Genomic DNA, 17147 nt, shown 5'->3' on the forward strand with positions numbered 1-17147 from the left:
ACACACCAAGCACTTTAACTACTCCCAGTGAGAGCCGTCCCGGATCAGCTATACAGCTATACTAAATAGCTAGGCGTCAAACAGCAACTGCTGCTGATACATGAAAACTGGCTCCTACTCCACTGAGGCTAGAAACCTCAGTGACACAAACCTTCCGTCAACGACGGACCCTTGCGCCTTCCTACATACCTCCCCCTTTGTTCAATCCTGAGGGGGTGAACACTTGCCAGACAGGGTACCCGGGACAGGGCATCCGCGTTTCCCTGCAAGCTGCCTGCCATGTGTTCCACTGAGAACTTGAAATTATGTAATTACAAGAACCATCTGGTGACCCGAGCATTCCTCTTTTTGGCCTGGATCATCCACTTGAGAGGGGAGTGGTCGGTCACCAGACGGAACTTTCTCCCCAACTGATAATAGTAGAGAGACTCGAATGCCCATTTGATGGCCAGGCACTCTCTCTCCACTATACTGTAGCTAGTCTTGGCTGGGGTGAGTTTGCGGCTAAGGAAAAGAATGGGATGTTCCTCCCCATTGATTTCCTGAGAGAGAACAGCTCCGAGGCCTACTTCAGAGGCATCGGTCTGTACCACAAACTCCCTCTTGAAGTCGGGCATCACCAAAACCGGTGACCCCCACAGGACCAACTTCAACGCAGAAAAAGCTTCTTCCACCTGGTCATTCCAGCGGACCATCACGGACTTCTGTCCCTTCAAGAGCCCTGTCAACGGAGCCGCTAAAATGGCAAAATGGGGAACAAACCTCATATAATAGCCCACCATTCCCAGGAACGACTTTACTTACTTAGTGGTGACAGGTTGGGGCCAATTCCCAATCGCCTCTATTTTATTCACTTGGGGTTTGATAACTCTACGTCCAATGACGCACCCCAGGTACTTAGTCTCCTCTAACCCTATTGTGCATTTCTTTTGGTTAGCGGTCAGTCCAGCCTTCCTAAGGGAGTTGGCCTACGGCCTGCACTTTGGGTAGATGAGTTTCAAAGTCGGTACTGTGGTTGACAATATGGTCCAGGTAAGCCGACGCATACCGACGATGTGGACGAAGTACAATGTCCATGAGTCGTTGGAACGTGGCGGGGGTACCATGCAAACTAAAGGGTAACACTTTATACTGATACAGACCCTCAGGGGTGACAAAGGTAGTTTTCTCTTTGGCAGCCTTCATTAAGTGCACCTGCCATTAGCCCTTCGTGAGGTCCAAAACAGAAAAATATCGGGCTTGTCCTAACCTCTCTAAGTTCATATACCCGAGGCATGGGATACGCATCGAACTCTGAGATTTCGTTAAGTTTGCGAAAATCGTTTCAGGGCCGTAACGTCCCGTCCTGCTTGGGTATTAAGACTATCAGACTGGCCCATTCACTTTTGGACTCCTCAATGATGACTAGTTGCAGCATTAGCTGCACTTCCTCCAAGATGGCTTGTCGCCGTGTGTCCAGGTAGGTCCGAGAACACATTTGTGTTCCGACTAATAAACTCCCAGGCTTCCTGAGTCTGTTTAGAAGAGAAGCTGTCAGCAATTTTTACTGTGGCAACTGCTTCTCTTGCATCAGACCGAGGGGCCTGACCCTCTTCTCCTAGAAAGCCTGGCAACGGGCTGTCTCCAGTCGAGGACTCCCTATTTTTCCATTGTTTTAGTAAAATCACATGTTACATCTGCTCCGGCTTTCGCCGCCCCGGCTGGTGTATCTTGTAATTTACCTCTCCAACTTTCTACCTCGTAGGGCCCCTGCCACCTAGCTAGGAACTTACTGTCTATGGTTGGTACCAGAATCAAAACCCGATCACCCGGGTTAAAGTTCCAGACCCATCAAAACCTGATCACCCGGGTTAAAGTTCCAGACCCAAGCTGCCAATTATAGACCCTACTATGGGCTCGCTGCACTGCCTCCATATGCTCCCTGACCAGAGGCAACACTGTCTCCATCCGTCCTTGCATCTAGGTGACATACTCAATAACTTTTGTGCGGTGTGGTTTGTTGTTCCCATGCTTCTTTAGCTATGTCCAACAGACTTCGAGGGTGTCTGCCATATAGCAGTTCAGAGGGCGAGAACCCAGTAGAGGCCTGGGGCACCTTTCACACTGTGAACATAAGATAGGGCAGAAGAAGGTCCCAGTCCCTTCTATACTTAAAAACCACCACTCTTTTTAACATGTTTTTTAATATTTGATTAAATCTTTCTAACAGGCAATCCATTTGGGGATGATACACTGTTTTACGTGGAGCAACTTACAGAGTTCCCTCATTACCTTGGACATAAAAGGGGTCCCCTGGTCGGTCAGAACCTCTTTAGGTAGTCTCACTCAGGAAAACATCTCCATTAACGCCTTAGCTAAGAGTTTGGCTGATGTATATCACAGTGGCACCACTTCCGGGTACCGAGTGGCATAGTCAAGGATGACCATGATGTGTTGGTGCCATCTAGCGGACTTCGGTACTGGGCCTATGAGATCCATAGCGATTCGCTTGAACAGTACTTCGATAATTGGATAATTGGGAGAGGTACCAGGGGATTTTGGAAATGTGGCTGAGGGCTATTTATCTGGCAGGTTGGGCAAGATTTACAAAACTCTTCTACCTCTCTGTACACATTGGGCCAGTAAAACTGTAGTATTCGGTCTTGCGGTTTCTGCCATCCTAAGTGACCCCTAAGAACATGTTGGTGGGCAAGTTCCAATACGAGCTTGCAATACACCTTGGGCACCACCAGTTGTTCAACATGCTCAACCCATAGTTGGTTTACCCGATACAGCATTTCCTTGTGAACTACAAAACGGGGAAATATCGACACTGCCCCAGGTTTTTGTGGTTCACCATCAATTATTAGTATTCACATAAGCGGGATGTGTACCAGTCAAAAATGTGTCGTATTATAGGCACCCACTAGAGAACTATGAAAATCACATGTACTGAGGTTACCTTAAAACTTAACTTTTAATAGTTATACCTATAATAGGTCCATAAACAATGATCAAATTAAAAGCATGCATGCATCAGTGACCATGCAACACCAAATGGTGAGAGTTTAGGCAAATGTAGGATATTCACAGATACTATGAGAGCGAGCTAGAAGAATAGGGATATAAATAAAGAGGGAGACAGATGCTGGGTCTCTTCTCTTATATCTCCCTATGTTCTAACTCCCATTCAAACCCTCTCTGTATGTCCCTGGGTGTCCCTTGTAAATAGAGGCGATGACTGCCCAGCTTCATCAGGGAAAAACACACAGCAGGGGTACACACACATATATACCAAGAACACTCGGCCCGACGCGTTTCAATGGCCAAGTCATAAGCCAAATTATCAGGGTACCCGCAAATCCATAGGTAATCACAATAGCCAAACAGTTCAGGTTGCTTAACAGTTCATTTAACACCCGAACAGAAAATGGCAGTATTAGATTGCTTTCAGCAGATACTTAGCCCTCCATGTAAAGATGTCCATGGCCCAGCTATGATCCTCTCCTGCGTATGGCAGTGACAACGGTAAATGCCTGTACTGGAGTTATTTAAAGCCCGCGCGGGTTTATTATGGGTCCGTCCACCAATGTCACATGATCCGTCATGCGGGCTGTGACGTAGTTAGTCACATAATGCCCGCGTCACCGGAACCACGCGATTAGCAACAACTTACATGATCTATACCAACCACGTGATCATTCAGACCACATGATCGGCAGCAACATGTAAAAGGGGTTTGTCTGCGCCGCCCGCAGCTACCTCCCACACTCAATGGGTAAAGAGACCGACCGGGCAGTGTAAAGTAGCGTAGCTGTGAGACAATAGGAGAGATAGAGATGGGCTACTCAAATCTCCCTAAGTCAAACACAAATATTTATGTCTAATGATATTAAAGTGCGTAAGTTCTGAGTTGTCAGAAAAAACGCTACTAGGGTTTTGAAGCAGCAGGTTAAACAAGCGATAAACCGATGAGAAAGTAATATACAATGAACTAGTCTGGATGTATAATTAGCCATGACTTGGCATTAATAAACCACAAGTCACAGTCTACAGAGACAATCACCCAAATCAAGAAGTCACATTATTGTTGTTGGTTAAAGTCCAGGGCATTGTTTAGCCCCACGATTAAACATGCAACTATAAATGTAGCAGCATGCCAAGGGGGGGGGGGGTTATTTACTAATATGTCCTAAAGGATAACACCATCAGGGGGATTTTGTACCATCATATGTCCAGGGGGAAAATTTTAGCTGATGAGGGTTTAAACTACCGCCGGAATGACTTTGTTTCTTCAATGTAGCAACTAAATAATAGTTGCTCATTGAGGCCCATGGGTTGAACAGTTTTTAATTTGAATATCCACCAGGCCTCCCTTTGCAGGATTTTCCTGTCCTAGTCACCTCCTCTTCTGAGAGGGCAGACCTGTCCAATAGTCATGAATGAAATTCCTGAGAAGTCGCCAATATGTTTGGCTAAAGGAGTATCCCTCCCACGTCTCATATCGCCAAGGGGTTCCACACGGACCACTTTACGGGCATCATGGACGCTCTGGGATGCTCCTGCTGCTTGTAAAGCCAACACATGTTGTAACAGCAGCTGGTTTGTTTCCTGCTGCTTATTGCCCTACCGCTGTTGCAGGTTAGTCTCCATGAGGACTTTCACGACAGCTTCCATTTTGTCGAGGGATACGGTTTGTAATCTCGCTGGTTTGATGTAGGACATAGAACTGTGCCCGGAAAACTAAAATATTTCAGCCTTCACGCCAGCCTCACTGCGATGCGCGCATCCTCCATCTATTGTGGGTATTCACTTTGGTAGACAGAACAAGCGGACACAGTATAGAGGCAAAGACCAGTTTGTAACTCAGACTTATGGCAAAAAAAACTGTACGACAGTCCATTTGTAGTTTTGGTTTTCATCACACCTAGATTGTTCATACAGCAACACAGTCACCTGTTATACTAGGTGTTAGTTCACACCCGATTGGCATTGCTCAGGACAGAGCAGACCTCCCAAACTCAGGCCTCCAGCTTAGCACACTGGTCAGATCCTAGTCCAGTGATTGTCAGAGCTCATCTGTCAGAGAGAGAGGTAATTACACCCAGCTTACACTGCTGTATGGGTTTTTTATAGGCCAGTCAAGACCCAACCTGGATCGTGGGGAGTAGTCACCCACCCAGCACTTTGACTACTCCCAGTAAGAGCCGTCCAGGATCAGCTATACAGCTATACTAAATAGCTAGGTGTCAAACAGCAACTGCTGCTGATACATGAAAACTGGCTCTTACCCCATCGAGGCCAGGAACCTCGGTGACGCATACCTTCCGTCAACAACGGACCCTTGCACCTTCCTACACAATATAATGATATATCTCTCTGTATTGCCTTTGGTCTCAAGAATGTAAGGAACACAACAGTGTAAACTAAGATTAGAAAGATTACACAGTTATATGGAAAATATATTGTTAGCATGTTAATGAAATATAAAATATGTATTTTATTCCATGAGTTTGGGCATACAAGATGTTTTGTAATTGTTTTGTAATTGTTTTAAACAATACTTAGAAATAGCAGTAGGCTCTGTCCCCTACTCTGTTTCTGTAACTCTAATTCCCTTTCAGAAACAGTGCTACACAGCAGACAGCCCAGATGTAGGAGGAGCCTCCCCATTGGGTTCAGAGAGCCCCCATTCTAGAAATAGGTGTAGATCCACATCTACCAGACATGTCTGGCATATCCTGTGGACATGCCAAAACATATGAATTCCTTTAAGCCAAATACGCACAGAAGAACTATGTTCTCTACAGGTAGGCAGGACAGAATAAACTGGAGTCCCTGTATCTTCTGCTCCTACTGCGTGCAACTCGACTACCACGGCTACCAGCAATGTTTACAAGTTATACTTTCTCCATAATATGGCATCTGATGGAACATGATTGACATTTTTTCTGTTGGGTTCATGCAGAATCATGGAGAATAAACCTCTTCATGTGTCTGTATTTTTTCTGAGGCATAAGAAGTTACAGTATTTTCCCATAGACATCTATGGGCACCATATTAATCCTCAGAGGTTGTACAGAACTATAATATGCAGCCCTTTTACTTATAACACTATAGGTGAATCTGCCAAATGATATAATAAATATCATGGTACACAAACAATACAGGCCCAACAATAAAAATGGCAAATTCCAAATGATGTAGCCTAATACAATAATTTATGTTAGCTACAGTAACTACTGAGTGAACTGCACCATAATTGTATTATTTTATTTTACTTGCTTATATAGTGCTGACATATTCTGTAGTGCTTTACAGACATTATCATCACTCGTTGTCCCTATCACTATGTCTTTGACTTGTGGAAGGAAACCCATACAAACACAGGGAGAACATAGAAACCCCATGCAGATGTTGTCCTTGATTGGATTCAAACCTAGGACCCCAGTGAGAAACATTGAGCCACCTTGCTGCCCAATCTAATATGTGCCAGTGTATGAAGGCTGTATTCTATAGCTCATATGTTTCAGAAAAGTAATATATCATATAATGATCCCATATTTGTTGGTTAAATACATACTTACTTTATCACTTGGGCAAAAGAGGACAGCTTAAAGAGATACTTTTGACAAGATGTGGAAGGACAAGTACTCCTGCCAAATTAATTACCACCTGCATCAGAACAGTGAACTACCATCTGTTGTAATTCCCATTTGAGAAAGTTAAACTTAGATTAAAAAATAAGAAGAGAGAAAGAAAATCCATTACAGAAAAATGGTGAAATAAGACTTTACCAATGAGTAGTAAACTCTAGATATAAATAATTAAAATGTCAGATTTACCTACAGTACAGACCAAAAGTTTGGACACACCTTCTCATTCAAAGAGTTTTCTTTATTTTCATGACTATGAAAATTGTAGATTCACACTGAAGGCATCAAAACTATGAATTAACACATGTGGAATTATATACATAACAAAAAAGTGTGAAACAACAGAAAATATGTCATATTCTAGGTTCTTCAAAGTAGCCACCTTTTGCTTTGATTACTGCTTTGCATACTCTTGGCATTCTCTTGATGAGCTTCAAGAGGTAGTCACCTGAAATGGTCTTCCAACAGTCTTGAAGGAGTTCCCAGAGATGCTTAGCACTTGTTGGCCCTTTTGCCTTAACTCTGCGGTCCAGCTCACCCCAAACCATCTCGATTGGGTTCAGGTCCGGTGACTGTGGAGGCCAGGTCATCTGGCGCAGCACCCCATCACTCTAATTCATGGTCAAATAGCCCTTATACAGCCTGGAGGTGTGTTTGGGGTAATTGTCCTGTTGAAAAATAAACGATGGTCCAACTAAACGCAAACCGGATGGAATAGCATGCCGCTGCAAGATGCTGTGGTAGCCATGCTGGTTCAGTATGCCTTCAATTTTGAATAAATCCCCAACAGTGTCACCAGCAAAGTACCCCCACACCATCACACCTCCTCCTCCATGCTTCACGGTGGGAACCAGGCATGTAGAGTCCATCCGTTCACCTTTTCTGCATCGCACAAAGACATGGTGGTTGGAACCAAAGATCTCAAATTTGGACTCATCAGACCAAAGCACAGCTTTCCACTGGTCTAATGTCCATTCCTTGTGTTCTTTAGCCCAAACAAGTCTCTTCTGCTTGTTTCCTGTCCTTAGCAGTGGTTTCCTAGCAGATATTCTACCATGAAGACCTGATTCACACAGTCTCCTCTTAACAGTTGTTCTTGAGATGTGTCTGCTGCTAGAACTCTGTGTGGCATTGACCTGGTCTCTAATATGAGCTGCTCTTAACCTGCGATTTCTGAGGCTGGTGACTCGGATGAACTTATCCTTCGCAGCAGAGGTGACTCTTGGTCTTCCTTTCCTGGGGCGGTCCGCATGTGAGCCAGTTTCTTTGTAGCGCTTGATGTTTTTTGTGACTGCACTTGGGGACACTTTCAAACTTTTCCCAATTTTTTGGACTGACTGACCTTCATTTCTTAAAGTAATGATGGCCACTAGTTTTTCTTTACTTAGCTGCTTTTTTCTTGCCATAATACAAATTCTAACAGTCTGTTCAGTAGGACTATCAGCTGTGTATCCACCTGACTTCTCCACAACGCTACTGATGGTCCCAAACCAATTTATAAGGCAAGAAATCCCACTTATTAAACCTGACAGGGCACACCTGTGAAGTATATTTTCAGTTGTTTCATACTTTTTTGTTATGTATATAATTCCACATGTGTTAATTCATAGTTTTGATGCCTTCAGTGTGAATCTACAATTTTCATAGTCATGAAAATAAAGAAAACTCTTTGAATGAGAAGGTGTGTCCAAACTATTGGTCTGTACTGTACATCTCAAGGCCTAATGCTAATACACTGAGTGTTCTTGGTTGTAATTGAAAATAAACAAATCATTTGCATATGGTAAATGTAATAACTATTAAGTTGATTTAAACTGGAGATAGTCGGGTAGCCATTAGAAATGTCGCGAACATAACATTTTCCGTTCGCGAATTGCGAACGCGAATTTACGCAAATGTTCGCGAACGGGCGAACCGCCATAGACTTCAATAGGCAGGTGAATTTTAAAACCCACAGGGACTCTTTCACAATAGTGATGGTAAAGTTGTTTCAAGGGGACTAACACCTGGACTGTGGCATGCCGGAGGGGGATCCATGGCAAAACTCCCATGGAAAATTACGTGGTTGACGCAGAGTGTGGTTTAAAACCATAAAGGGCATAAATCACCTAACATTCCTAAATAGTTTGGAATAACGTGCTTTAAAACATCCAGTGTGTGTGTATACGATCAGGTATGATGTTGTATCGATCAGGTAGTATAAGGGTTACGCCCGCTTCACAGTGACAGACCAAACTCTGACAGAACAAACTCCCTGTTTAACGCACCGCAAACAACCGCAAAGAGTTGTCAATAGTTGACACACTCATGACATAACTTTTATTTTGGTGTAGTGATGACTGTGCTCGTGCGCACGTTTGGGAGATTGCAGGCGATGGCGGTTTTTCAAAGCCTATGGTCGTGCTAATGTAGTTCAGTGACAGTTAAGTGACCCAGAAAACAATGATTCTGCAGTGTGGGCCCATTGTTGGCCTAGTAGGCTTTAATGAACACCTTAGATTATTACAAAGAAAATTAATGTTTTTTCTATGAAAAATTATCCAGCCGATCGCTTTTGGTCTGTTCACAATGAAGCAACAACCTTATTATCTGGGGTGTGCCAACAATGCCAACACACTCCTAGAGGTGATCGCTTCATTTTGATACGCAAGCCCCTTTAACCACAACAAGGTAACGATAACGAAGGGGAATTGACACATGTATGTGCCTTTTTTTTTTTTTTTTTTTTGCAGCCACAGTGCAGCACCAGCGGCCGGAAAAATTGAAGTTTTCCAGGCAGAAAGTGTACTAAAACATTGCGGCTTGAACCCTAGTTTGTGGCGGAGAAGTCACGCAAGTCTTCCGGCAGGCAGAGATTAAATACAACAGCGTGTGGACCATTTTTAGCCCATGTCATCTCATCAGGCCTTTTTTAGTCAAATGTGTCCCCCACTGTCAGTCCCTTCGGGATCCATGCCTCATTCATCTTAATAAAGGTGAGGTAATCTAGACTTTTTTGACCTAGGCAACTTCTCTTCTCAGTGACAATACCTCCTGCTACGCTGAAGGTCCTTTCTGACAGGACACTTCAAGCGGGGCAGGCCAGACGTTCTATCGCAAATTGGGATAGCTCAGGCCACAGGTCAAGCCTGCACACCCAGTAGTCAAGGGGTTCATCTCTCCTCAGAGTGTGGTATCTACAGTTAAGGCGAGGTAGTCCGCTACCTGTCGGTCGAGTCGTTCTCTGAGGGTGGACCCCGAAGGGCTGTGGCGATGCATAGGACTTAAAAAGCTCTGCATGTCCTCCATCAACAACACGTCTGTAAAGCGTCCTATCCTTGCCGGCGTGGTCGTGGTAGGGGGAGGATTACTTTTACCTCTTCCCCTGTTAGATTCCCGTTGTGCTGTGACATCCCCCTTATACGCTGTGTAAAGCATACTTTTTAACTTGTTTTGGAACTGCTGCATCCTTTCCGACTTCCGGTAATTCGATAACATTTCAGCCACTTTCTGCTTATAACGAGGGTCTAGTAGCGTGGCCACCCAGTACAGGTCGTTCTCCTTCAGCCTTTTTATACGAGGGTCCCTCAACAGGCATGACAGCATGAAAGACCCCATTTGCACAAGGTTGGATGCCGAGCTACTTATGTCCCGTTCCTCGTCCTCACTGATCTCATTGAAGGTCTGTTCTTCCCCCCAGCCACTTACAACACCACGGGTCCCATATAGGTGACAACTAGAAGCCTGGGATGCCTGCTGTGGTCGGTCTTCCTCCTCCTCAAAGCCACATTCCTCCTCTGACTCTTCTTCCTCAGACTCCTCTTCCAGCATTGTCGCAGGTCCAGCAAGCAATGATGATAAGGCTGTTTCTGGTGGTGATGGTGACCACAACTCTTCCTCTTCACGCTCATCTATGGCCGTATCCAGCACTCTTCGCAGGGCACGCTCCAGGAAGAAAACAAATGGGATCAGGTTGCTGATGGTGCCTTCGGTGCGACTGACTAGGTTTGTCACCTCCTCAAAAGGACGCATGAGCCTACAGGCATTGCCCATGAGCGTCCAGTAATGTGGCAAAAAAATACCCAGTTCCGCAGAGGCTGTCCTAGCACCCCGGTCATAGAAATACTTGTTGATGGCTTTTTCTTGTTGGAGCAGGCGGTCGAACATTAGGAGTGTTGAATTCTAACGTGTTAAGCTGTCGCAAATCAAGCGCCTCAATGGCAATGGCATGTTGTTTCGCCGCTGAATATCGGAAAAGTGCGCCATGGCCTGTCGGAATGCCTGAAATGGCCACACACATTCCTGGCCTGCTTGAGGACATCCTGTAAGCCTGGGTACTTATACACAAAGCGTTGTACGATCAGATTCAACACATGTGCCATGCACGGCACATGTGTCAACTTGCCCAGATTGCTTCCGTTGTCACACACCACTTTGCCGATCTCCAGTTGGTGTGGGGTCAACCACTGATCCAACTGTGCGTTCAGTGCAGACAGGAGTGCTGGTCCGGTGTGACTCTCTGCTTTCAGACAAGTCAACCCCAAGACGGCGTGACACTGTTGTATCCAGGATGCGGAATAGCCCCTGGGTAGCTGGGGGGTGCAGTTGATGTGGAGCAAGACGCAGCAGCAGAAGAGGACTCAGCCGAGGAGGTTAGCGAAGAGAATGGAGTAGGAGGAGTAGAGAAGGTGGCAGTAGGCCTGCCTGCAAGTCGTGGCGGTGTCACCAACTCCACTGCAGAGCCACGCATTCCATGCTTGGCAGCCGTCAGCAGGTTTACCCAATGCGCAGTGTATGTGATATACCTGCCCTGACTGTACTTTGCAGACCAAGTATTAGTGGTCAGATGGACCCTTGCCCCAACACTGTGTGCCAGACACGCCATGACTTAATTTGCCAAAATAGAGTACAGGTTGGGGATTAACTTTTGTGGAAAAAAAATTCGGCCAGGTAGCTTCCACTGCGGTGTCCCAATAGCGACAAATTTTTTGAAGGCCTCAGACTCCACCAGCTTGTATGGTAAAAGCTGGCAGGCTAAGAGTTCCGACAAGCCAGCTGGTGACTCTGTGACATTTGCTTCTTACGCTCAAACATTTCCTTGACAGACACCTGACTGTGGGCAGATGAGCAGGAACTGCTGAAGGTTAGAGGCGGAGTGGCGGGTGGTTGAGAGGGGGCAAGGAGGACAGCAGTGGTTGACGTGGCTGAAGATGCTGGACCAGGAGGAGGATGGTGGCTTTGAGTTTGTGTGTTGCTTTTTCGCATGTGTTGATCCCATAGGTGTTTGTGATGTGAGATCATGTGCCTTCGCAAAGCAGTTATACCTAGGTGGGTGTTGGACTTCCCACGACTCAGTTTCTTTTGGCACAGGTTGCAAATGGCATCGCTGTTATCAGAGCCAGACACACAAAAAAAAATGCCACACTGCTGAGCTTTTCAATAATGGCATTCTGGTGGTGGCAACAGCATGCCTTGATTGGCGTGCTGTCTGGCTGACCCCGGGTGCCGATACATGCTGTCTGATTGTGCCACTAGCTTCTTTGCCACGACCTCATCCTGCTTCCAACTCGTCTCCTCCTCCTCTCTGTCTCCCTATCTGAACTTTCCCCCTGTTCTTCTTCTCTTCGAGCGGGCACCCACGTGACATCCACGGACACATTGTCATCATCAACCGCTTCACTGTTATCTGACAACTCAGCAAAGGAAGCAGCAGCGGGTACAACATTATCATTATCACACTGTACGTCCATGTGTGTAATGCTGCCTGACTGAGACAAATCCTTTTTATCTGCATCCTCTGGCAATAATGGTTGCGCATCACTCATTTCTTCCAACTGATGTGTAAATAACTCCTCTGACAGATCAAGTGAATCGGCTGTGGTGCTAGTGTTGGTGGTGGCAGCAGGCAGGCGAGTGGTAACTTGAGAGGTGCCCGAAGCTGAGGTGGAGGAGGATGGTGCGTCAAGGTTCCGAGCGGAAGATGTAGAAGATTGGGTGTCTTGTGTACGCCAGTCAACTATATCCTCATAATTTTTCGAGTTCAGGGTATGTGGCCTCTGAACACTAGGCATTATTCTAGGGCCAAATGAAAGTCACAGCACCATGACCACAATGGCCCCTGCGGGGTGGCCTGCCTCTGCCTGTCTTTTTTTTTTTTAGCTTAGTGGTACTATGTGTGCAAGGTACTGTATTACCCTATATGAGTGGTGGGCAGTGGGCACAGTACAGTCTGTGGGCCTGACACCCACTGGCAGGCAACTGCAATTATATTACAGAGGAAAAATTAAATGACTTTTTTATCTGCAAGGTACTGTTCCACCCGATATGAGTGGTGTGCACACAGTACAGTCTTCTGGCCTGTGGCCTCTCACATACGGGCAGGCAACTGCAATATATATATATATATATATATATATATATATACAAAGAAAAAAGCTGACTGATGTACCAGCCCTAAAAAGGGCTTTTTGGGCTGCTGTCAGGACGCTGTCCTTACAGCAGATGAGTCTTTGAGGACTGGAGTGGACACAGAACATTGGCCTAGCTAACGCTTTCCCTATTAATTCAGCAGCAGCACTCTCCCTGCTCTAACTAACACTGCAGCTTCAGAATGAATCTAAGAGGTCTGCCGTCCTTGCTTTTTTATAGTTGTTGGGAGGGTCTGGGAGGGAGGGTATGCTGATTGGCTGGAATGTGTCTGCTGACTGTGAGGTAAAGGGTCAAAGTTTGCTCAATGATGACATATAGGGGGCGGACCGAACATCGCATATGTTCGCCCGCCGAGGCGAACGCCAATAAGCGATGTTCGCTGGGAACTGTTTGCCGGCGAATAGTTCAGGACATCTCTAGTAGCCATGACACCCATTGTGAAAGCAAAGATTGCTATGTAGCAGTGCAACCTTTGAACGGAATAAGAATGCAGGCTGACTCAAGTTGCCACACCCAGAATAAATCCAACAGTATTGTGTTTATTGTGATTCTGTGGTCACAATCCTGGCAACCTGTGATTCACACTGTGACCCCATTCAGTTTAATATTTGCTCTACAGCATGGTAATCCTTTATCAAGATGGGTGTCATAGTGAAGATCACCATGTAGCCCTAGTCTTAGGGCATAAAATGATGTATTAAAAAACTGTTAAGTTTGTGGGTGCAGGTGTAAAGTCTTAGGCCCCTTTCACACGGGCGAGTATTCCGCGTGGATGCGATGCGTGAGTTGAACGCATTGCACCCGCACTGAATACCGACCTATTCATTTCTATGGGGCTGTTCACATGAGCGGTGATTTTCACGCATCACTTATGCGTTGCGTGAAAATCGCAGCATGCTCTATATTCAGGCCTCATAGAAATGAATGGGGTTGCATGAAAATCACAAGCATCCGCAAGCAAGTGCGGATGCGGTGCAATTTTCACGCACGGTTGCTAGGAGACGATCGGGATGTAGACCCGATCATTATTATTTTCCCTTATAACATGGCTATAAGGGAAAATAATAGCATTCTGAATACAGAATGCATAGTAAAACAGCGCTGGAGGGGTTAAAAAAAATTTAACTCACCTTAGTCCACTTGATCGCGGCCAGGCATCTCCTTTGTTGAATAGGACCTGTGGTAAGCATTAATTACAGGAACAGGACCTTTGATGACGTCACTCCGGTCATCACATGGTATGTCACATGATCTTTTACCATGGTGAATCAGGTCCTGTTCCTGTAATTAATGCTCACCACAGGTCCTATTCAACAAAGGAGACAGAAGGAGATGCCGGGCCACGATCAAGTGGACTAAGGTGAGTTAAATTATTTTTTATTTTTTTTATCCCCTCCAGCGCTGTTTTACTATGCATTCTGTATTCAGAATGCTATTATTTTCCCTTATAACCACATTATAAGGGAAAATAATACAATCTACAGAACACCGATCCCAAGGCCGAACTTCTGTGAAGAAGTTTGGGTTTGGGTACCAAACATGCGCTATTTTTTTCACGCGAGTGCAAAACGCATTACAATGTTTTTTACTTGCTCAGAAAAATCGCGGGTGTTCCCGTAACGCACCCGCTCATTTTCCCGCAACGCCAGTGTGAAAGAGGCCTTAAGCCCCAAATTTTCTTGAAAGATTTCCTACCCAGCAGTGAAGAAATGAGGACATTGGCACAAAGTGCTGCAGATTGGCCACTGGTATGTACAATGAGATTAAAAATAATAAATTGCAGCAACTAGTAAATAAGCTAGTAAATGGGTCAACAAAATAAAGTGTTGTTTGTTATAGCATAGTGGATGGCAGACTAAACACGAAAGAGTTTAGAGGGAAAGTATATGTGACCAGTTCAGAGTGTGTTGTGATATGGTTTCTGCTATAATTAAAATAGGTGACTCTGGTGTTCCTGATGAGTTAAAGCGGTTGTCCCACAAAAAAAATTCTACAGTTTTCAAACCAGCACCTGGATCTGAATACTTTTGTAATTGCATGTAATAAAAAAAAGAATTAGCATAGTAACTGAGTTATTCAATAAAATGTATCTTTATAGCGACACCTGAGATGGCTGCACATGCTCAGTTTCATCCTTCAACTTCCTCCTGAGCTGTGATAGGGAGAGCATGGACACGCCTCCTGAGCTGCAGCAGAAAGACCCTTTAGCTGTCAGCTTGATATAAATCTAGCAGAGCAATGAATGTGGAGATCTCTGGATCCATGTAAGGTACGGGGCTGGTTCTAGCTTTGTTAGAAAGAGATTGTCCTGTGCTATATGATGTCTGATTATAATTTTTTACATTAGTCATGAGATAACCCCTTTAACCATCTCCCGTCTGCACGTTGACTAAAAACGTCCGGCAGGTGGTTCTCCATCTCTGAATGGACGTTTCTGAACGTCCATTCAGAGATCGCAGCTGCACGCTAGTCGTGCAGCTGCAGATCAGGTTGCCCGCTGTCAGTGACAGCAGGGAAACCCTTAGAGAAGGCAGGGACAGTTCCCTGGTGTCCCTGCCTTCTAGATCGCTGTATACACAGCATTCACCTTACATCACAAAAAGTGCAACACCAAGTGAGCAAAAAGGTGCATATCCCACAAAATGGTACTCATCCCGCAAAAATGAGCCCCATCATAAGAAAATCATAAAATAAAAAAACTATAGCTCTCAGAACATGGACACACATTAAAACTATTTTTTTTTGGTTTAAAAAATGCTATTATTGTGTAAAACTTAAATAAATAAGAAAAAGTATACATATTAAGGTATTGCCACGTCCGTAACCATCTGCTCTATAAAAATGTCAGATGACCTAACCCCTCAGGTGAACCTTGTAAAAAATAATTTAAAAAAACTGTGCTAAAACAAAAAAAAATGTTGTTCACCATGCCCCATAAAGTGTTATAATGAATGATCAAAAAAATCATATGTACCCAAAAATAGTACCAATAAAACTGGCACCTTATCCCCTAGTTTCCAAAATGGGGTCACTTTTTGGGAGTTTATATTGTAAGGGTGCATTAGGGGGGCTTCAAATGGAACATGGCATCTAAAAACCAGTTGGTGCTCCTTTTCTTCTGCACCCTGCCGTGTGCCATACAGCAGTTTATGACCACATGTGGGGTGTTTCTGTAAACCGCAGAATCTGGGTAATAAATATGGAGTTTTGTTTGGCTGTTAACCCTTGATGTGTTAAAGAAAAAATTGGATTAAAATGGAATATCTGCCCAAAAAGTGAAATTTTTTAATTTGATCTCCATTTTCATTTAATTCTTGTGGAATGCCTAAAGGGTTAACAAAGTTTGTAAAATCAGTTTTAAATAACTTGAGGGGTCTAGTTTCTACAATAGGGTCATTTATAGGGGTATCCATTATGCAAGCCCCACAAAGTGATTTCAGACCTGAACTGATCCTTAAAAAGTGGGTTTTGGCAATTTTCTAAAAAAATTTAAGGATTGCGTCTAAACTTCTAAGCCTTCTAACGTCTTAAAAAAATAAAATGACATTTCCAAAATGATGCCAACATAAAGTAGACACATGGGGAATGTTAAGTAATACATATTTTATGAGGTATCACTTTCTTAAAGCAGAGAAATAGAAATTTTGAAAATTGCAATTTTTTTTTCATAAATAAAGGTGAAATATATTGATTCAAAGTTATGACTATCACGAAGTACAATGTGTCACGAGAAAACAATATCTGAATGGCTTGGATAAGTAAAATTGTTCCAAAGTTATTACCACATATAGTGACACATGTCAGATTTGCAAAATTAGGCCTGGTCAGGAAGAGCGCAAATGGCCCGGATGTCAAGTAGTTAAGTATTCAAGCTATACTAGTTGTGGATAGTAGGAGGGAGTCAAATTATATGAGGCAAAGTACTACAGTAAAGGTGGTTGATTAAATATAATTAATGAGATGATTGGCAGGAATAAGGATGGCGGTTTAACAATGTGCAACATTGTCCTCAGAAGGTACAGCTGAAAGCTGGTAAAGTGATTAAATCTACTGAACAGTTCCTAATGGTTAACTCCAGTTTTAATTTTAATGAGAAGCATTATT

The 17147-nt window shown here is 44.3% G+C and overlaps 1 protein-coding gene across 3 annotated transcripts in view; it reads left to right on the plus strand.

Annotated features, from left to right (window-relative positions):
* The window catches only part of GALNT17 (polypeptide N-acetylgalactosaminyltransferase 17), a 564215-nt gene that overhangs the window by 257310 nt on the left and 289758 nt on the right, over positions 1–17147 (plus strand). The gene's annotated exons all lie outside the window — the stretch shown is intronic.

This window comes from Bufo gargarizans, chromosome 3 (genome assembly GCF_014858855.1).
Source record: "Bufo gargarizans isolate SCDJY-AF-19 chromosome 3, ASM1485885v1, whole genome shotgun sequence".
Lineage (NCBI taxonomy): Eukaryota > Metazoa > Chordata > Amphibia > Anura > Bufonidae > Bufo > Bufo gargarizans.